The following is an 18,914-nucleotide window of genomic DNA, read 5'->3' as shown; positions in this document are numbered from 1 at the left end:
GGGTGTCTGTGCAGGGCCAGAAGTTGGACTCCATTATCCCTGTGGATGCAGCTCAGGTTATTCCATGATTCCGTGATTATCGTGTTGCTAAATGCATTAATTCTTGCTTTACTTAGATATTCCCAAGTGATTTAGGGCCTTAGGATTAAGCAGGAAGATCTGCAGAGAAGATCCCAAAAGAGGAGCTGCCAGGCTGGAACCCCTATTCCCAAAGGAAAAGGGGTCAAGTGCTGGGCTGAAGTTTAAAGAGAGAGACAGAACTCGGCAAAATTTTGGATGTTTGGAAGGAATTCCTGGCTGTGAGGGTGGGCAGGCCCTGGCACAGGGTGCCCAGAGCAGCTGTGGCTGCCCCTGGATCCCTGGCAGTGTCCAAGGCCAGGCTGGACATTGGGGCTTGGAGCAGCCTGGGACAGTGGGAGGTGTCCCTGCCCATGGCAGGGGTGGCACTGGATGAGATGATCTTTAAGGTCCTTTCCCACCCAAACCATGATTCCATGATTTGCTAACACTTCACTGAGTCTCATTCCAGAACCGAGGGAAGGCTGAAGTGTCCTGCACACATTGATGGGCTCCCAGTGCACTCCAGGAGCAAAAAAACTCCGGAAAAACCTCCACGTTTGAGGAGCACCTCGGGGGTGTCAGCAGGAGTTCCGTGGGCTGAGCACGGAGAACCTGCAGGAGCAGAGGAAGGGGGGCAGCTCTTCCTAATGAAAAACATGGAATGAAACAACAAGGAGAGGTGGGAATGTTGTAAAACCCCGCAGTCATGTGGGGATTGGGGTGAAGAAGCTTCCTGGAGCCAGCTGCTGCCACAGCCCTGCCTGAAGATGTGCTCCTGGTGTCCCCCTGCTACTCCTCTGGTGGGAACTGCGGGATGGGGCAAAGGAGGGATCTGAAATGCTCTGACTGCTGGAAAAAGGGAGAAAACCCCACAAATATCACCTTGGCAAGAGTTCAGCTGGAGGGCAGTGAGGGAAAGGCGAATTTGGAGTGTTTTGCTCTGGAAAGGAGGAGTTTGGCCCTTCAGAGTGGTGGAGGAGCTAAAAGAGAGACGTTTCTCACTTGTCCAGGAGAGGAGGACAGGGAGTGCCCCAGGAGTGGGTGTGGAGCACTGTGAGCCCTATCCCGGTGGGGCAGGCGGTGGGTGGGGGGTTTGGGTGGTGTTTGGGGTGGGGTCAGTGGTGTGTGGCTCCCTCAGGAGCCTCCTGGTTCTCCCAGGAGCGTTGTGATGCCTGGGCAGCCCCACAGGACAAAGTGCAGAGCAGGGAAGAGGCTGGGCCAGGGCTCTGCAGGCCTTGGGGCAGAGCTGGGAGGCTCTCCCTGAGTCTGAGCAAAGCTCTGATGTCGAACAGATCCTTCAGGGGCTCATCCAAACCTCCTCCCGCACCGAGACATCCTCATCCTGTGGTCTGAGCGCACTCGGAGCAGGGAATTACACATGCAAGGCTGTAATTGCCTTGTTATCCAATTAGCAAACCCCAAATGATTTCCCAGCCTCGCTGACAAATCCTTGCAGGAATCCTTCTGCTCCTGTCGCCATCACAGCACGGCTCTGGCAGGGCTGGGAGGTTCTGCCGGAGCTGGCACCGGCACAGGAGCGCTCTGGGCAGCTGTGGTGGGCAGCGTGGGGGGGACACTCTATGGTGGGCAGTGTGCTCTGGGTGCTCTGTGGTGGACGTGCTGTGGTGGTCACTCTGGTGGACACACTGTGATGGTCACACTGTGGTGGGCAGGATGACATGGTCACTCTGTGGTGGACACACTGTGATGGTCACACTGTGGTGGGCAGGATGACATGGTCACTCTGTGGTGGTCCCACTGGTGGGCACACAGGACACTCTACGGTGGTCACTCTGTGATGGTCACTCTGTGGTGGTCACTCTGTGGTGAACACACTGGAGTTGTCCCTCTGTTGTGGGAAGGGTGGGGTGAGCATTCTGTGGTGGTCACACTGGCGGGCAAGGAGTTCTGGACATGCTGTGGTGGTCACTCTGTACTGGACACGCTGTGGTGGTCACTCTGTGGTAAACACACTGGGGTGGTCCCTCCCTGGGAGGGTGGGCAGGCCCTGGCACAGGGTGCCCAGAGCAGCTGTGGCTGCCCCTGGATCCCTGGCAGTGTCCAAGGCCAGGTTGGACATTGGGGCTTGGAGCAGCCTGGGACAGTGGAAGGTGTCCCTGCCCATGGCAGGGGTGGCACTGGATGGGTTTTAAGTTCCCTTCCCACCCAAACCATTCCACAATTCCATGAAAGGAAGAAGAGTCCCCTTTTCCTGCTGGTGAAGACAAGCAACACCTGGGGGTGTGAAAACAAAATGACAAATAAAGGAATTACAAACATCTCAACATGACACAGTCCATGATCCAAATGCTTTGCACTTCCTCACCCCAGGTGCTGTGGGGCTCTGGGATGGGCATTCCATGCTCATCCCTGAATTCCTGAATCCCTGCACACACCGAGGGCTGGCTCAGGGACAAGGTTTGGGATGATCTGTTCACCCCAGTGCTCCTCTGGTTTGGGAAGAAGAAAACTGGGAAGGAGACCACTTGTCAGAGGAGCTCCATCGTGACCTGCTCTCTCCCTGCTCTCATTCCCAAAGGAATATTATCTTTCCCTAAGGTAAAGACTTGCCAACTGATCTTCAAAATCCAAACAATTCCCTTTCCATGTCTGTGCATCCCCAACCCTTTTGTGTGCCCAGCTCCATGAGCGCTTTCCCTGATAAATCTGGACGGTCCATAAGGAGGTTTTTCCTGTAACTCATTGTTCCAAGCACAATTAAAACCCAGCTAGGATTGTACTTCTGGCCTTACTGGATGTGTGTTCCCTTCCCGTCCCAGCTGCAACAGGAATTTGTCCCAGCTGAAAGGTGGGAAGCGGGATAGGGCTCCGACATACAGACCTCGCTCTGCCTCGACAGCTGAGGGGGATTTAGGGAAATTCTCTGCTTTTCACGCTGCCACACAACATTGGGAATGCCTTTTCCCGTTTTTCCCGCATCTGTGAGGCGGTGAGGAGCCATTAGGTGGTGCCCAAAAGCAAGGAGGACACAGCAGCGGGGCTGAGGGAGAAACTCCGTGTGGCACTGAGGGGACACCACGAGGACATCTCGGTGTCAGCCAAAGGCTCATCCCAAACATTTCCAGCAGGAGGTGACTTGGTTCCCACAGGATTTTCCCTCTCATTAGTGCTTCATTTGCCGTTTTATGGTGCTAACAAGAGTCTGAAACCGGGGCAAGAAAAACCTCTTCTCCAGATCCATGTAATAGGACAAAAACGGCATCACAAGGTCCTTCTTTAATATGCGACAATCAAATCTGATTGAGAATTTATGCCAGGGAGTCTCTTCTCGTTTTTGAGATGTTCCAAATGAAAAAAAAAATCCACAAGCAGGGATCCATCCAATATTAATCTCTCCCCTCCTTCTGGAGCCAGGCTGTCTGAAATGTTTGCTTTCCTTTCTCCAGAGTTCTGCTTCCCTTTGATCCCCATTTTGCGCGAGGTGAACGTTCCGGATTTCTATTAATTCCCTGTCATTAAACCACGACTGCTGCTGTAAAGCCCAGCCCAAGGAACTAAACAATGGGAATTGGTTCCTCCTCTGGCTGTGGTGTAGCAGGGGCGTCTCCGGGGAGGGAAACGCAAAGTTTTTAACCAGGAGGGTTTTTCCTTCCCTGGCATTCCAACAGATCCTTGAAGGAGAAGAGCTCCAGGCTCCACGCCAGGCTCTGTGTTGGTAAGAACGCAGCCTTTTGCTTATTTCCCTTAAAATGGAATTAAAAGGGATTAATTTTATTTTTTTTTTATTATTGTTCCTGCACTGCTGCCACTTCATTATCCCAGCTAGGCAGGCAGGCAGCTCATTCCAGGGAATGAGGACGGGAAAAGCCCAGCCAAGAAGGTTTAAATGCCACCTGTAGGCAAAATGAAATGTTCCCCTCCAAGTGCTAATCTTTCCTTTATTGCTGCAACAGCAGAGCCCTCATTCCCAGGGAATTCTGCCATGTTTATTTAAAATCCAAGCCTAGAAAACCCTGAAGTGCTTCTGCTAAAATAACCAACCCAGGAACCCAAAGCTTTTATTCCTTCTGGAACGATTCCTCGCCCGTGCAGGGAGCTGTAATTAAGATGCTGCTGCTCGTGGCTGCAGGGTTTGCTGTCCCCCTGCCCTGTGCTTCCTGCACTGCTGAATCCCTAAAAAAAGTGGGGAGAAAGGCTGGAGAGGTTTGCTGGTAGCCTAACAGGAGTTATCCAATGGATAATGAATAGTTGTGCAGCACCAAGAGAGCCAGTGTCCCATTAATGACTGGGGTGGTCACACAGGATCCTGCACCAATCTCCTGCTTGGAGCAGGAGGAGCTTGAGGCCAGCCAAGGCTGCTCAGGGCTTTTATTCCATCTGATCTTGGAGTCTCCGTAGTCAGAGGCTGCACAACCTCACAGACACCTCCCCTGCACAGCGCCGATGTCTTCGTGTGGAGCTTTTCCCTGAGTTTTCCTCTCTCCTCGCACTCCCAGGTTTGTATTCCCTGGGCAGATTGGGTGTAGTCAGGCCCTGCTTGAAAGCTTTGTTCTCTTAAGGGCTCTACAAAGGCCTGAAATAATCAGGCTCTGTATAAATGGCTCTTAATTTAATTACTTCTTGTAATTGATTTAATTAAGAGCACAGACGAGATCGGATTGCTGCTCCCAGAAGTTGGAGTTAGGACTCACACTCTGGAAAATTTGGGCATCAACAGTGCCAGTTTGTGAGGGATTTTGGACAAGGGACCTCAAAGCCCATCCAGTGCCACCCCTGCCATGGGCAGGGACACCTTCCACTGTCCCAGGCTGCTCCAAGCCCCAATGTCCAAACTGGCCCTGGACACCTCCTTCTTCACTCAGGACCTTCCTCACCCTCTGGTCTCTGCCATGAATCCAGGATCCCTGAGATCTCGGAGCTGGAGCCCATCTTTGGAGCTGGAGCTCTCCTGGCCATAATTTTCCAGGATCCTCAGGGAATTTGGATCCTGCCTTCCTAAATCCAAGCCTCCTAAGAAATTTTTCCACGAGAACAAAATTATTTAGAGCTCAGAGGATCCCAACCTGTGAGCACTTCCTACCCTTGCTTTCCCCTGGATGCTGGAGCTGTTAAAAACCCCAGCTCGTCCTGACAAAACAGGGGAGGTTTGGGTTTAATTGCAGTTGTTAATTAATTTTATCACTGTGGGATCTGCAGCCTGGCGGGAAAAGGGAAATTCCAGTTAATGAATGGCTCCCTTCTCTCAGCACCTGGTGGAGAGTTCAGCACTCACTGTCCTGTCCTTGGCCAGAATTCCTGCCACATCCCCAGCTCCTCTTCTCCAAAATCCTCTCCAAGCTGGACAAAATCCTCTCTGGAGTGGGCAAGTGATCCCCCCTCACCCTCCTCCTCCCCTCTGGGCCTCTGCAGTGGCACCAGGGGAAAGGGAGTGCCCAGACCTGGGCGTGAAGGTGTTTGGATCCTCTGGGCAGGAGGATCAAGGCTGAAACCTCCTGGAGAAGGAGCCTTGGAGGTTCTGCTCTAAAGGAACAGGGAAAAGGGAGAAGGGAAAGGGAGAAGGGAGAAGGGAAAAGGGAGAAGGGAGAAGGGAAAGGGAGAAGGGAAATAGGAAAAGGAAAAAGGGAGAAGGGAAATAGGAACAGGGAAAAGGAAGAAGGGAGAAGGGAAAAGGGAGAAGGGAAAATGGAGAAGGGAGAAGGGAGAAGGGAGAAGGGAAATGGGAAAGGGGAAAAGGGAGAAGGAAAAGGGAAATGGGAAAAGGGAAAAAAGGAAAAGGGAAAATGGGAAAAGGGAAAAGAGAAAATGGAGAAGGGAAAAGGGAAAAAGGGAAATGGGAAAAGGGAAAAGGGAGAAGGGTTTGAACTCTGCTTCTCCGTGGGCAGTAAAACTGAGCAGCTGGTGGGAGATTTCGTCCTCTCAGTGAGGCTTCACCCTTCCCTAGGAGAGAAATTCTGGTTCCCGAATTACCACCAGGAGCTGGTGGAAGGGGCCTCGAGCCCCTGCAGGCCTGGCTGCGTCCACCTGTGCCTCTGCCATGTGAGGTGACACCGATTTGGTCACCGTTGTCCCCACATTCCTGTTGTGTCCCTGTCCCGTCCCTGTCCTCTCTCCTCACCAGCCCCAGCCTGGGCTCCTCTTTTCCTCCTCACTGTGATGGTTCAAGGTTTGCCAGCACTTTTCTGTCTCCTTGGTGTTTTGTTAGTCTTGTCACCCTCTCCTGGCTCCAGCAGACCTCTCCTGGCAACATCTCCCATTCCCATTAATCCTTGTTTACCGGGAATGTACATATTTATTGCTTTTTATCTTGTTTAATCTCTCCGGCCTCACAGCCCCTATTCATTTTTGCTGCTTCCCTTCTAACTCCCACCCATTTATCTTCCTCTGCCACTGCATCTGCTCCAGCACAGCCCGATTATCTCCTGCCATTCCCTGTGCCAGCCCTGTGCCCTGGAACAGTTGGTCTTCCAAAACCATCATTAGCTGTGTTATGGAGGAGACAGGAAGGGATTCTCTCCATGGACCTGGTGTCCTGTCTTCCCCACTTAGCGAGCAAATAAGGTTAATATTTAATGGATGTGGAGGTCAAAACGAATCCTGGATATTTTGTTCCATATTTCCGTGCTTCCAAAAGGTAAATAACCACGAGAGGTCCATCTAACTTGAGATTTCTGACAATAACCTCCAGCAAATCCCAGGAGAAGAGTTTTAAGATGTCAGACACACAAAAGAAATCCCCCAAATAAATTCCCTGGCTCCTGCAGTTGTGCCCGTGCATCCTCCCGCTGTGGATCCTCACTGCAGCTCTCAGCTGGGGTCAGTTCTTGCTGTCATTTGGAGGGTGACACCTCCCTGCCAGGTTTCAGGAGCCCCAGATTGCTGCCAGTGCTGAAGCCTGTCCTGATCCATGGGATCAGCTCATGTTCACGGGAGCTCTGGGACAAGCATCTCTGCTCTGCTGCTGCCCAAGGCCGAGCAGGACTTCGGTCTGAGCAAAAAAAAAGTGGCTTTTTCCTCTGCCTCACTCACCAAGGACAGGTGGCTGGAAGCGGGGACAGGACTTTCCTGGGGGGAGCAAAATGAATCGTGAGGCACTTGGGATTTAGGGAAAATCATGGACTTCTTTCTAAACCTTCTCCATCAGAAAGGGGGATCAGAAATGCATCTGCAGGGACTGGTTTGGGCTTGGAAACTGCCCCACACCAATTCCAGCCCCTTCTCCGTCCAGGAGCAAGGACATCCACAGTGGCAGCTGGACACACTGAAGGGACCAGAGCCACGGGGAGTCAGGGGCCAGCCTGGCCTCTGGATAAACATTTCCCATCCCGGGGGTTTGTTTGGGATCTTTGGCACTTCCCTGACTCCTGCCAGGGCACGGTGTGGTATTCTGAAAAGCCACTGAGGTGTTCAATCGTGTAATTAGTGACTGATTAGCTGGAATGGTTGTGGGATGCAGATTGATATCAGGTGATGGCTCTGGGGGCAAAGGCAAAACAACCACAAACATCTGCTGGGGGTAAAAATAACCCCAAACTGCTCAGAGGAAGGGCAGCTGCCCCTGACCCTGGGCTGGGCTGGGCTGGGCAGAGCTGCTGGAGCGTTGCTGCCTTGGGCACAAACCCATGGAGCAGGTAAGGGGTGGATGTGTGACACTCACCTGCACGCTGGGGGGGCACTGCCAGCAAATCCCCAGGCTGAACCCAGCTTAGTTCTGCTGAACTGGGAGGCACTGGGATGCACTGGGGGGAGCCAGTGCCACGTGCCAGCGTGGACAGGCCTTGGATCTCTTGGAAACTCTTATCTCCTGCACCAGGGACACTGTGGATCTCTGAGCCACTTCTGCTGGGTTTGGCTGCTGGCCAGCAGCTCCCAACAAGCGCAAGGAGTTGTCAGAAGCAGATGAAGAAAAATCTCCTGGCTGGAGCAGAGCAGAGCAGAGCGAGGGAGGGCCCTGCTCGGATTCTGTCAGGGACTGGATGCTCCAAAAGGGAATCTCAAATTAGGGGAACCCTCTGAGTGTGATGGATGACCTCTGAGCTGCTCATTGCTGCAAATCCAGCCAGGATCTGCTCCTTTGGAGCTCAGAGGAAACATCACTGTAGAAAATCCTTGTTCCTGAGTGTCTGTCAGTGCTGCTGAGTCCTCCTGCTCAGCCCAGAGCTCCCCAAAACGGCTCTGTCCCCAGCCTGCCCTGGTGTTGTCCCCTTTCCTGGGAGCACATCGTCCTTGGAGGCTGGAGCTGGAGCACACGGCAGCTCCTCGCTCTTTCCCAGGCTCAGAAATTAGGGCAGGCTCAGGAAGTGAGGGGTCAGCGAGTTTCCTTTCCTCCTGCTGGCTGTGCCCAGGAACACGGGGGAGAGGAGAGCAAATTCCCTCTGCTTCTCCTCCAGGAGCGGGGCAGAGGCGGTTTAGCAGGAAAAGATACAGCAGGACGAGAATTAAGTTGTTTGTATGGGAATGCTGAGGTCACTGAGGACTTCAGAGTCTGGGTGGGCTCCTGGAGTGCCGGAAAAGGGAAAAGAGGGAAGAAAGTCACCGAGTGAAGGGTAGGGAGCACAGACCTCGCTGCACGGTGGTGGCCAGCCAGGCTCCCTGTTCCCTCGCACCAGGACACAGCAGCACCTCCCTGATTCCTGGAAAGGGTCACAACAGAGGAGGAGGAACCCCCAGCTGCTCCAGCAGAGGCCTCAGGGGTACAAAGTGATCCCTCAAGTTCACTTGGAGTTTTGATTTGGGATAAAGCACATTGGAAGTTCTAGAGCAGTGCCCTCATGGCAGGAGCTGCTGAGTGGGACCTGCTGGGCCTGGGTGGGCCGAGGGATCCAGGGAGGCAGCACTGTCTGGGACATATCCTGAAGATGTTTGGGAAACCTGTTTTGCCTTCTTGGGTGGGGATATGGGGTTGGTAGGAGGTGGGAATGATGCAGAAATAGGGGCTGGAGCAATTCCCATCCCTCACACCACTGAATGGGACCCCAGGCTGGTTTCTCTGAGTCCATTCAATGGCATGGGAGGGAAGGGATCTTAAAGTTCATCCCATTCCTCCATAGCAGGGACACCTCCCACTGTCCCAGGCTGCTCCAAGCCTCAATGTCCAACCTGGCCTTGGACACTGCCAGGGATCCAGGGGCAGCCACAGCTGCTCTGGGCACCCTGTGCCAGGGCCTCCCCATCCTCCCAGGGAACAATTCCTTCCCAATATCCCATCCATCTCTGCCCTCTGGCACTGGGAAGCCATTCCCTGTGTCCTGCCCCTCCATGCCTTGTCCCAAGTCCTTCTCTAGCTCTTTTTTAGCCTCCCGTGGCAGTGGAGACAGCTTTGTCCAGGCTATTCCTGGCTCACTTCCAGTGAGCCTGGAGCAGAAGGATGCTCTGTGCTGGGAAGCTCCCGCGGAAGCCACAGGCTCCTTATTGGAGTTCTCCCATCCCACCCTGCTCCTGCCGAGCTGTGCTCTGGTAGGACACAGCAAGGGATGATTAATGGCTCTAATAAATATGTTAATCTGCAGAAATGAAATTTTCCTAATTAAGAAACCTCTTCTGGGGTTTTTCCTGCTCCTTTCCCGAGCTGCCGTGAGAGCAGCTCCATCCACTTCAGAGCGTGGAGCAGCGGGACCAGGGGTGTCAATCACATCCCATTCATCCCAGTTTAACAGAGGGGATTATTCCCAGCTCCTTCTCCTTGGCAGAAAGGGGGAGTGTGCTCCTGCGCCGCTGATTCCTTTCTCCTTGGAACAGCCTCACCTGTGCTGGAGAAAAGCAGGATTGAAGCTAATGAAAGGATTAGGATAATCCCTGTGTAACCCGGGGCTCCGAGGCTGCTTGGATCCGTCACACGGAGCCAGCCAGCAGCTCCAGCATGGCTGGGCCTCCTCCTCCAGCCTCAATCCAGGCTCCTTCTCCATGTGCCACGTCCCTGTTCAGGGCAGGAGTTGGATCAAGCAGTCCCTTGTGCTGGGCAGGGATGTCCAGAGGGGCCTCCAGCCCTAAAGCTGCTCACTTCTTCATCCCCCAAAGCCAGGGCCAGCCCTGGGTGTGGATTCCATGCTCCTCCTCACAAGGCGGAGAGCTCATGTTATTCCCTCCTGTCCATGGACATTCCTGGTTATTTGTTCAACACTTTCCACTCATAAAACCCAAGGGAAAACAGAAATATCCTGGATTTGAAGGCAGGTGGGACAGGGAGGGGGCAGTTTTCCACGAAAAGAGGGAAGATTTAGATGGGAGATTGGGAAGGAATTGTTCCCTGGGAGGGTGGGCAGGCCCTGGCACAGGGTGCCCAGAGCAGCTGTGGCTGCCCCTGGATCCCTGGCAGTGCCCAAGGCCAGGCTGGACATTGGGGCTTGGAGCAGCCTGGGACAGTGGGAGATGTCCCTGCCATGGCAGGGGTGGCACTGGATGGGCTTTGAGGTCCATTCCCACCCAAAGAATTCCATGGTTCTGTGAGATGTCCATGACTGCCTTGAAGGGCCTTTCCTGGTGTCTCCTGTGCTCTCCATCACTTCCCTGCTTGAGGGCTGGGATTCAATTTATCCCTCGGGATGTGCCCCAGGGACATTGTTTATCCCACCCAGGTGTATTTCCCTGCACTTCCCAGCCCTGGGTGCCTTTTCCTGCTGGATGCAGTGCGGAGCCTGGCTCTGCTCAGAAATCCCGCTGCTGCAGCCATTCCAGGTCACATTCCATGGGATGTTCCAGTCCCTCTGATTTGTATCCCCTCCTTTTTCCCTGTGAAGGTGCCAACCCCCAACAGCAGCTGGAGCTCCCTGACAGTTCTGTCCTCCTTGCCTGGACAAAGGGAATATTGCAACAAGAATCCCATGATTTTCCTCTGTAACATTTGGATCTTTTCCTAAATTTCCTGATCCTCAACTCAAACTTCTGCAGATTGTTCCTTAATTCTCGGGCTTGGATGCTTTTGGAATTAGGACTCTGGAATGGGGCTCTGGATCACTCTTGCTGTCACCTGGGAATTGATACATTGGAGGGTGATGGAGGGGTGGGAGGGATTTATTGCAAGGCAGGAAAAAAAGGCTCTGTTGGATCAGTGTTCTGGGTTTTCTTGGAATCCTGGACCACCTTTCTTGCTTAGAAGGATAAAAACCTTACACAGATAATCCCAACTTCAAAAAGAAAAGGATTCCATCCTTTCCCTATTTTTCTTCCTCTCTTCTGAACAGATTTTCTATTGGAAACCCCCAAATTAAAAAAAACAACCCACCAGGATTCAAAATCAACAAATATTCTGGGATGAAAAATCACTTTTGCGAAGTTTCAGGAAGTGGCAAAACTGACTGAAAATGGCATTTCTGATTGAAAAGGTGCCCGAGTTTAAACTCTCAAGCATGGGAACCAAGAAGAAAAGGTTGGAAGTGAAAAGATGAAAATCCAGAAGAGGAATCTCATGGAAAATGAAAATATTCCCTGTGTTAGGAATTTGTGAGTTATAATCGAGTAAGGAAACCTCACTTTCTGAGGCGGCCAACCGTGACAAAAAGTCAGAATTCCAATTAAATCTTGGGATCAGAGCTTGGAGGTGCCTTTCTGCTTAACGCTCATTCCCAGCAGGAATGGTTGCCAGATTTTTGGGAAGGGGATGTATTCCCAGCTCCCTCATTCTTCCCATTTGTAGCGCTGGGGTTCAGCTCCATTTCCTATCCGAAGAAATCGCTCCTGACAAATATGGAGCAGCCCATTAATTGGTTGTCTTTAATTGTCTTAAGCCCGTTGCCATAATTAATTGGTGAAGATCACTAAAACTGGGATTGCTCCATGTTTAATGGCTGGAATGTCCCATCCCATGGAGTTCATGCAGCTGTCTTGGAATGGCAAAAAGGGGCTGGGAGACCTTCCTGTAAGGGGAATACAAATAATCCTAATATGAAACACTGGGATGGGGATGGAATAATGGCAATGGAATTAAACCCAGCATTCCACAGGCTGGTGGGATCATTAATTGTTGGGCTTAATGACTAATTAAAAATCACCACTTCCCAAACTCTACCCAGGTCCTTTTCCAACCAGGAGCATCTTCCCCGTGACCAGAGGAGTGGGATCTGAATCACAGTGCCAGGACACAGGGAATGGCTTCACATGGACAGAGGGTGGCTTAGGTGGGATATTGGGAAGGAATTCCTGGCTGTGAGGGTGGAGAGGCTCTGGAATGGTTTTCTCAGAGCAGCTGGGGCTGCCCCTGGATCCCTGGCAGTGCCCAAGGCCAGGTTGGACACTGGGGCTTGGAGCAGCCTGGGACAGTGCAAGGTGTCTCTGCCCATGGCAGGGGGTGGCACTGGAGGAGTTTTAAGATCCCTTCCATCCCAAACCATTCCCTAATTGTAGGATTCTGTAGGATTGCCACACAAGTGCTGAGAGATTCCTTCAAGCAAAATAAAGAATTCGTTTCATCATCTGCCTTTTCATTCCTTACATTCCAATAAGCACAGCAAAGTTCTCTCTTAGGTTGATTCCCGAGTGTATCCTTAAACATATTTATGAAAATCCCTCCCTCAGTTTTATTGAGCAGAAAAAGTAGAACTTCCAGAGCAAATCCCAGAGCCTGGAAAAGCAAAGCCTGGCAGGTAACTCTGGGAATTTTGGGGGTTTCACATCTTTAGGAAGCTTCAGGACACACAGTGTCGGATGGGTCTCATCAGGCAGATTCCTGGACAGGAAGAAATGGGGCTGAACATGGATCAGGAATAGCAGGAATCTGCTCGGGGAGAGGTGTTGGAGGTCACAGCTGGCAGAAACATCCCAGGAGGAATATTTTGCATCCCTGCATTGTTTTGATGGCTGTGCTCTTGTAAAAGCTGGGAGATTCCTACATGGACTTAAATTTTTGATATTCAATTTATTTGGAATCTCCTGTCTGGCACCTGGAATCCGGTTTAGCAGGACACAGAACCTAATCTGGGACAGGCAGGGTGACCTCCTTCCCATCCTGCCTGCTCGCAGCCCTGCGGAGAAGGCTGAATCCAGGTTTTTTTCCACGTGTGAAGGGAAGATAAATACGCAGCAGAAGGAAAGGTGTCACCCAGGTCTGTTCCCAATGTTTCTAGTAACGAAGATCATTCCCTGGATTGAAATTCAGGCCAGGAGGGGGTTTGTTCTTCCATGGGTGTGTTGAATAATAGTAGGAAAATCCCAAGGGAAGGATTGCTGGATGTGCAGTCCCTCATCCCAAGCATCACTGCCCTTGTGCGTGTCACATCCCAGGACTGGCACCTCCTACTTTGCCCTTTTTTGAGGGTGCTCATGTTGATTTTGGGGTTCAGATCCCACAGTCCTACTGGAATAACAGGTTTTTTTGTGGAAGCTGATGGAATTCTGCAAATCAGAGTTGTTATTTCCAGCCCGTCTCTCCAAATGGGAATAATTATTCGGAGCATCTTCCGTGGGCTTTAATAAAACAATCAGCTGGAACAACATCATTGCTTAAAGTTCACTGCTGCTCCCTGGGAGAACATTCCTGGGAATCCCTGAGCACTTTGGATCGGTTTGAATCTGCTTGGCTGCTCCCACCTGACTTGAAGTCAGTGGGCAAAGTGGAATGGATTGATGGGAATTACTGGAGATATTCCGAGCTGGACATAGCCCTGCTGTGAGCAGGAGGGTTGGGAATCACCTTTTCCATCTTCAAATATTCCACGATCCTGTGAAATAAGCCTTCTTTTTATATTCTTAAACCTGTGCCTGTGTAATTCCAAAGGGTGCGGAGAGCCAGGCAGGGACGGGGCTCTTCCCGTATCCTGGCATGCTGCTCCCGATTTTAATGAGTTATTAAGGGAACGACGTTTTCTGTTGGATGCTCCTTGCAAGGAGTGAAAGAGGCGCCACCCCTGCACGCCAGGGATGTCAGGACCCGTTCCATTCATTAACATGTTTACATTATGTAACATTCCCACGCTGCATTTTTAATTCCTGCCCGTGCTAATGATCCCTTTCCCGACTCCTCATTATCAGGAATCATTGCATGGACCAGGTGGCTCGTCAGGATTTTCATCTCTTCCCTCCCTTTTTGGCCCAGGTTTTGGTGTGTTTGTACCAAAGTTAGGCCGGGGTGGGAGAATCTCCTTGCAAATCCTGCGAAATTCCTGCTATCCAAGGAAAAAATTCCTGTGGAGCCAGGCAGGTCATTGGCACCATGGAGAAGGGTTTTTAGTGGGGCACGGAAAGGTTTCTGGAAATGTCAGAGAGGTCCCGGCCACCAAACCCTGTCCTGGGCCACCAAACCCCATCCTGGTCACCAAACCCTGTCCTGGGCCACCAAACCCTGTCCTGGCCACCAAACACCATCCTGGGCACCAAACCCTCTCCTGGGCACCAAACCCTCTCCTGGCCACCAAACCCTGTCCTGGGCCACCAAACAGGACCTGTGGTGGTTGTTGGCAACTCCAAATGCCCCAACACCAAAGGAATGGCAATGGAAACCCTTTGGAGCAGATGGAGACAAGTATCACCTGAGCTCAGTCATGGCCCAGAATTCCCTAATTATGTCCATGGCATCCAGAGGAAACAGCCCTCGCTCCTATCTGGCTCATCCAGCATCTGCCAGCGTCTTCTGGGGACAGCACCCCACAAAAATTGGGATGAACTTGGAAGATCAAAGCGGGAATGGCAGGGAAGGGAAAGGATGAGGAAATGGCCTGAGGTTGTTCCAGGGGTGGTTCAGATCAGAGACTGGAAACAAAAGGTTTCCCTGAAGGAGCGGTCAGGCCTTGGAATGAATTGCCAGGGAAGCGGTGGATTCCCTGCGCCTGGAAGTGTTCAGGAGGAACCAGGATGTGGCACTTGGGAATGTGCTTTAGGGCTGGCTGTGGGGTTGGCAGGCGGTGGTTGGATTAGGAGATTTTGAAGGGCTTTTCCAACCTGTGATCAGGATCTTTGTCCTTCATTTCTGAGATTCCAGCTGGGAAAACCTCACTGGAAAGCCGGTGCTGTCCCATGGGAACATCGGGGAACCACAGACAGGTTTTCCAGAGTGGGATCTGTCTAGGAAACCCTTCCTATTTGTTGCAGAAGGTATCACCAGGATTCCCACATCTCAGGATTCCCAGAGAAGCTGCGGCTGCCCCATCCCTGGAAGTGTTCCAGGGTCAGGTTGGATGGGGCTTGGAGCAACCTGGGACAGTGGGAGGTGTCCCTGCCCATGGCAGGGGGTGGGGTGGGATGAGCTATAAAGTCCCTTCCAACCCACATCATTCCAAGATTCCATAATCCTTATCTAAACCAGCTGAAAGGCATGAAATGGACACATTTTCCAAATAAACCATGGAAGTCCAGGAAGGACTGGTGAATGCTGGGATGGAGGCACTGGTGCCACAACATTCCATGCTCATGGATACGTCCCTTTCCGAAGCACCACCACTCTTGCTTGCTGATATTCCCTGGAAAAGACTGGAAAAGCCTCAGAACAGACAGAAGAACCCTGATGTGCCCTAAATGCCACACTGCAGTGGGCAGAAAGTGCCATTTTTCTCTCCAGAGACCCTTTTTGAGAGGCTGAATGAGCATTCCCAGGATCTAAACTCTCGTTTTCATCATCCCAACTTTCAGAGCACAAATTTTTCATTTTTCAGGCCTGAAGAATAATTTTTAGGATTCCATTTTAAGGCTGGGCTCACACCTCCAATTTTAGCCATAACCCCTCATTTCCAGCAGCCAAAAATCCCAGCTTGAAGGTCCAAAAAGCCCCAAATTCTCTTTTTCAGGGCTCAAAGCCACATTTTTAAGACCCAACCCTCATTTTATGCTCCAAATGCTCATTTTAAGACCCAAAGCTTCATTTAGAAGGTTCAAACCTTCATTTTAGGAGCCGAACCCTCATTTTCAGGACCAAACCCCATTTTTATGGCCCAAATCTTCCTTGTTTAGGGTCCAAAGGCTCCATTCCATTAAAAATTCTCCTTTTAAGAGTCCAGATCAGCATTTTCAATGCCCAAAGCCTCCAGAGGGGCATTTTTAGGATCCTGCCCATCATTTTTAGGATCCAAGCAACATCTTCAGTCTCCAAACCCTCAACTGTAGGTACAAATCCCCATTTTAGAGCCCAAATTCTTATTTTTACAGCCCAAAGTTTCACTTGAAATCCTCCTTTTTAATGTCCAACCCCTCATTTTTGGGTACAACCCCCTCACTTAGGACTCAAAGCTTCAATTTTTGATGTTCAAAGCTTCATTTTGAGCATCCGAGCCCCAATTTTTATGTGATAACCAACGAGATAACAGAAAGTCAGGACTGTGAGATGGGAACCAGTTAAACCCAACCCAAAAACCAGCAGGGGAATCCCCCCAAATTCTGGGACTGGTTGAATACACACAAGATTTATCCATGACCTCTCTGTATTTATGGCTTTGGAGACCAATTTTTCCCAATTTTCCTGATAATCCGAAGGATCAGACTCAAAAAAATCCACTTCAAATTTTGAAGTGCTTGTGTTGGGGTTTGTTGGGGGTTTTTTTTGAGAAAAATATATTTTATCGTGCTGGAATGGCACGAATTGGTGACCTCTAAACTGTGGAAATTCCGAGTAAATTATGGAAGTGGTCAGTCCATCTCATCCAGAGGCAAACCAGGAATTTCAGCCTTGTCTAAAGCTGTGGTGGCCTATGATGTGTCTGGAACGGGGGGAATTTTGTTCCCTAAATATTGAATTCAATTCCCCCATAAAAGAAAGATGTGACTGATCCTCCACCGATTCCACGTCTCCCACTTCACTCCTTCCATGCATGCCTGAGGATGCTCCCATGGGAAGCACAGATTCCATGTCGTGCTGTAAATTGAAAAATTATGGAGCCCAAAGAGAGGTCGGATGTTGTCCTGGAAGTTTGCGATAACCCACTCTGCTGACCCGGTGTGGAAATGGTTTTTAAGGAAGGGGATTGAGAGGATACATGGCATCGGTGACATCCAAAATGATTTACAAGCTGAGGACTACACCAAGGAATTGCTCCAAACTGCAAATTGAGGCTGGCAGGGAAATTGGGAAGTGGCTGGGAGAGGGAAAAAAAGCTGTCATGGATGCTCCAAGTGGGTAAGAAATAGGACCCTCCATAAGCTGATTCCTTACTGGGAGCAAGAGGAAATCCAGAGGAACTCCACCTCCTTCCCAGCTGCTCATTCCCAAGTGATCTCTTGGGAAGGACCTCTCGTACTGGTGAGGAGGCCCAAGGATTGCAGACTCCCGCCAATTACCTGCTCTCCTTTGGAATATTTAATATTTGTCCTAAAATTCTCCTTTCCTGGGGGAAGAAGGGAAGCTGTGTTCCACTAAGGAACATCTCGTTAATCAGCTCCGGAATGAATGACTGAAATCAAGGATCATGAATGTCAGATTAGCTCAGTAATTATTGAAAGGCTCAGGTCTTGAATGGAGACATGGAAAATTACTTTTCTTCCTTTTAATCAGAGCCTTGTGCTCCGTGAGGGCTTTTTAGGGAGTGATGCCTTGGGAAGGGCTCGTTTTCCCTCTGTGGAAGGAGGTGGGAGAGGTTTTGTATCCAAGTCTGCCCTGAGGGAGCAGCTCCCTATCCAGGCAACACATTCCGAGCTCCAAAATGCTTGGAGAAGCAGGAGATGAAAACCAGGGAAGCTCAGATGGGTCACAGAAGTGGGATTTGAGGGAGAAGCTGGCAGGGAATGCTCTGAGACAGGATCAGAGAGATCTAAACCCCAGTTTGGGGCTGTCCAAGTGTCCATCAGGGAGGACCCATCCATTTGTTCTTCAGGCAGTGACTCTCACCAGGGGCTCTGGCTCCTCTCCCCACAAATGTTGGCACAGCTGAAGATATCAATGGGCTCTGAACATTCACTTTTATCAGAGCCAGACTGGGAAAAAAGATGGATTTTCCACTGAATTAAATCCGAAAAAAATCCTTCTGCAAGAACTTGGAAATGCTTCTGGGTTTGGTGCAGAGAGGAAGGGCTGAGAAGGTGCATCCTGGAATGCTGTGCTTTTGTTGTTTGAAAATGCAGAATTTTTGTTTCGAAAGGAAGAAGTAAAACATCTCAGAACCTCAGCTGAAGAAATCAGTGCACTTGGGGATGGTTTTACAAAAGGTTTCGGCAGGCAAACACAAACCCCAGGCTTCTCTCAGCTCACAGGGTTTGCTCCTGCCCCAAGGAAAGCACATTCCTTCCAAAACTGGTGGACTGATGCCCTCCAAAGGGATTTTTATGGACCTGGACTCTCCCAGCCCTGGGAAGACCAGCAGAGGTGTTCAGTGGGGTGACTCTCCCAATTGCGCTTGATTTTATTTGGAGAATCCAGGAAAATGAGAAAACCTCAACAGGAATTGCTGCCAGCACAGAGGCTCCAAATCCAGGGAATTCATCTTGGACCTTGGACTCATCCAGCTGCACAGACCTGCACAGGGATGTTTGGAGGGGACCAGGGCCAGGATGTCACTGTCCTGTGACACAGAACCAGTCAATGCTCAGTGTCCTCGTGCCTGGGCAGGGAAATGGAACCAGCAGGTGACCAGGCTTCCAGTGGTATGATCTCCAGGTTAGACCAGAATTCCAGGATGCCAGGATCATCCCAATGGATCCCAGCTCAGACAAATGGGTTTTAATTGAAATAAAAAGCATTTTTCTGCCCAGGGCACTGACCATGTCAGCTCAAGCCAAGAGCTTGATGGAGAGCAAAGACTATTCCAGGGCAAATTCCTTATTCCCAGTGTGGGACATTGCTCCCTCTGAGGGGTCTTCCCCAGAACAAGTTTCCCTGTTGGATTCATGGGCAGATCCATGCTAGGATTCACTTTTCCCTGAGAGCAGTGAAGTCCCTACAGCATCTCTCATCTCTCCACAGATGTCCAGCTGCTCTTGTGACCTGGGCCTGTCCCAGCGGGTTCTCCCTCTGTCCCTGTGGAGAGTTGGGACCCCCAAGGAATGTT

Source organism: Corvus cornix, chromosome 15, assembly GCF_000738735.6.
Source record: "Corvus cornix cornix isolate S_Up_H32 chromosome 15, ASM73873v5, whole genome shotgun sequence".
In the NCBI taxonomy this organism is placed as follows: domain Eukaryota; kingdom Metazoa; phylum Chordata; class Aves; order Passeriformes; family Corvidae; genus Corvus; species Corvus cornix.
Note: the sequence above shows the minus strand (reverse complement) of the source record.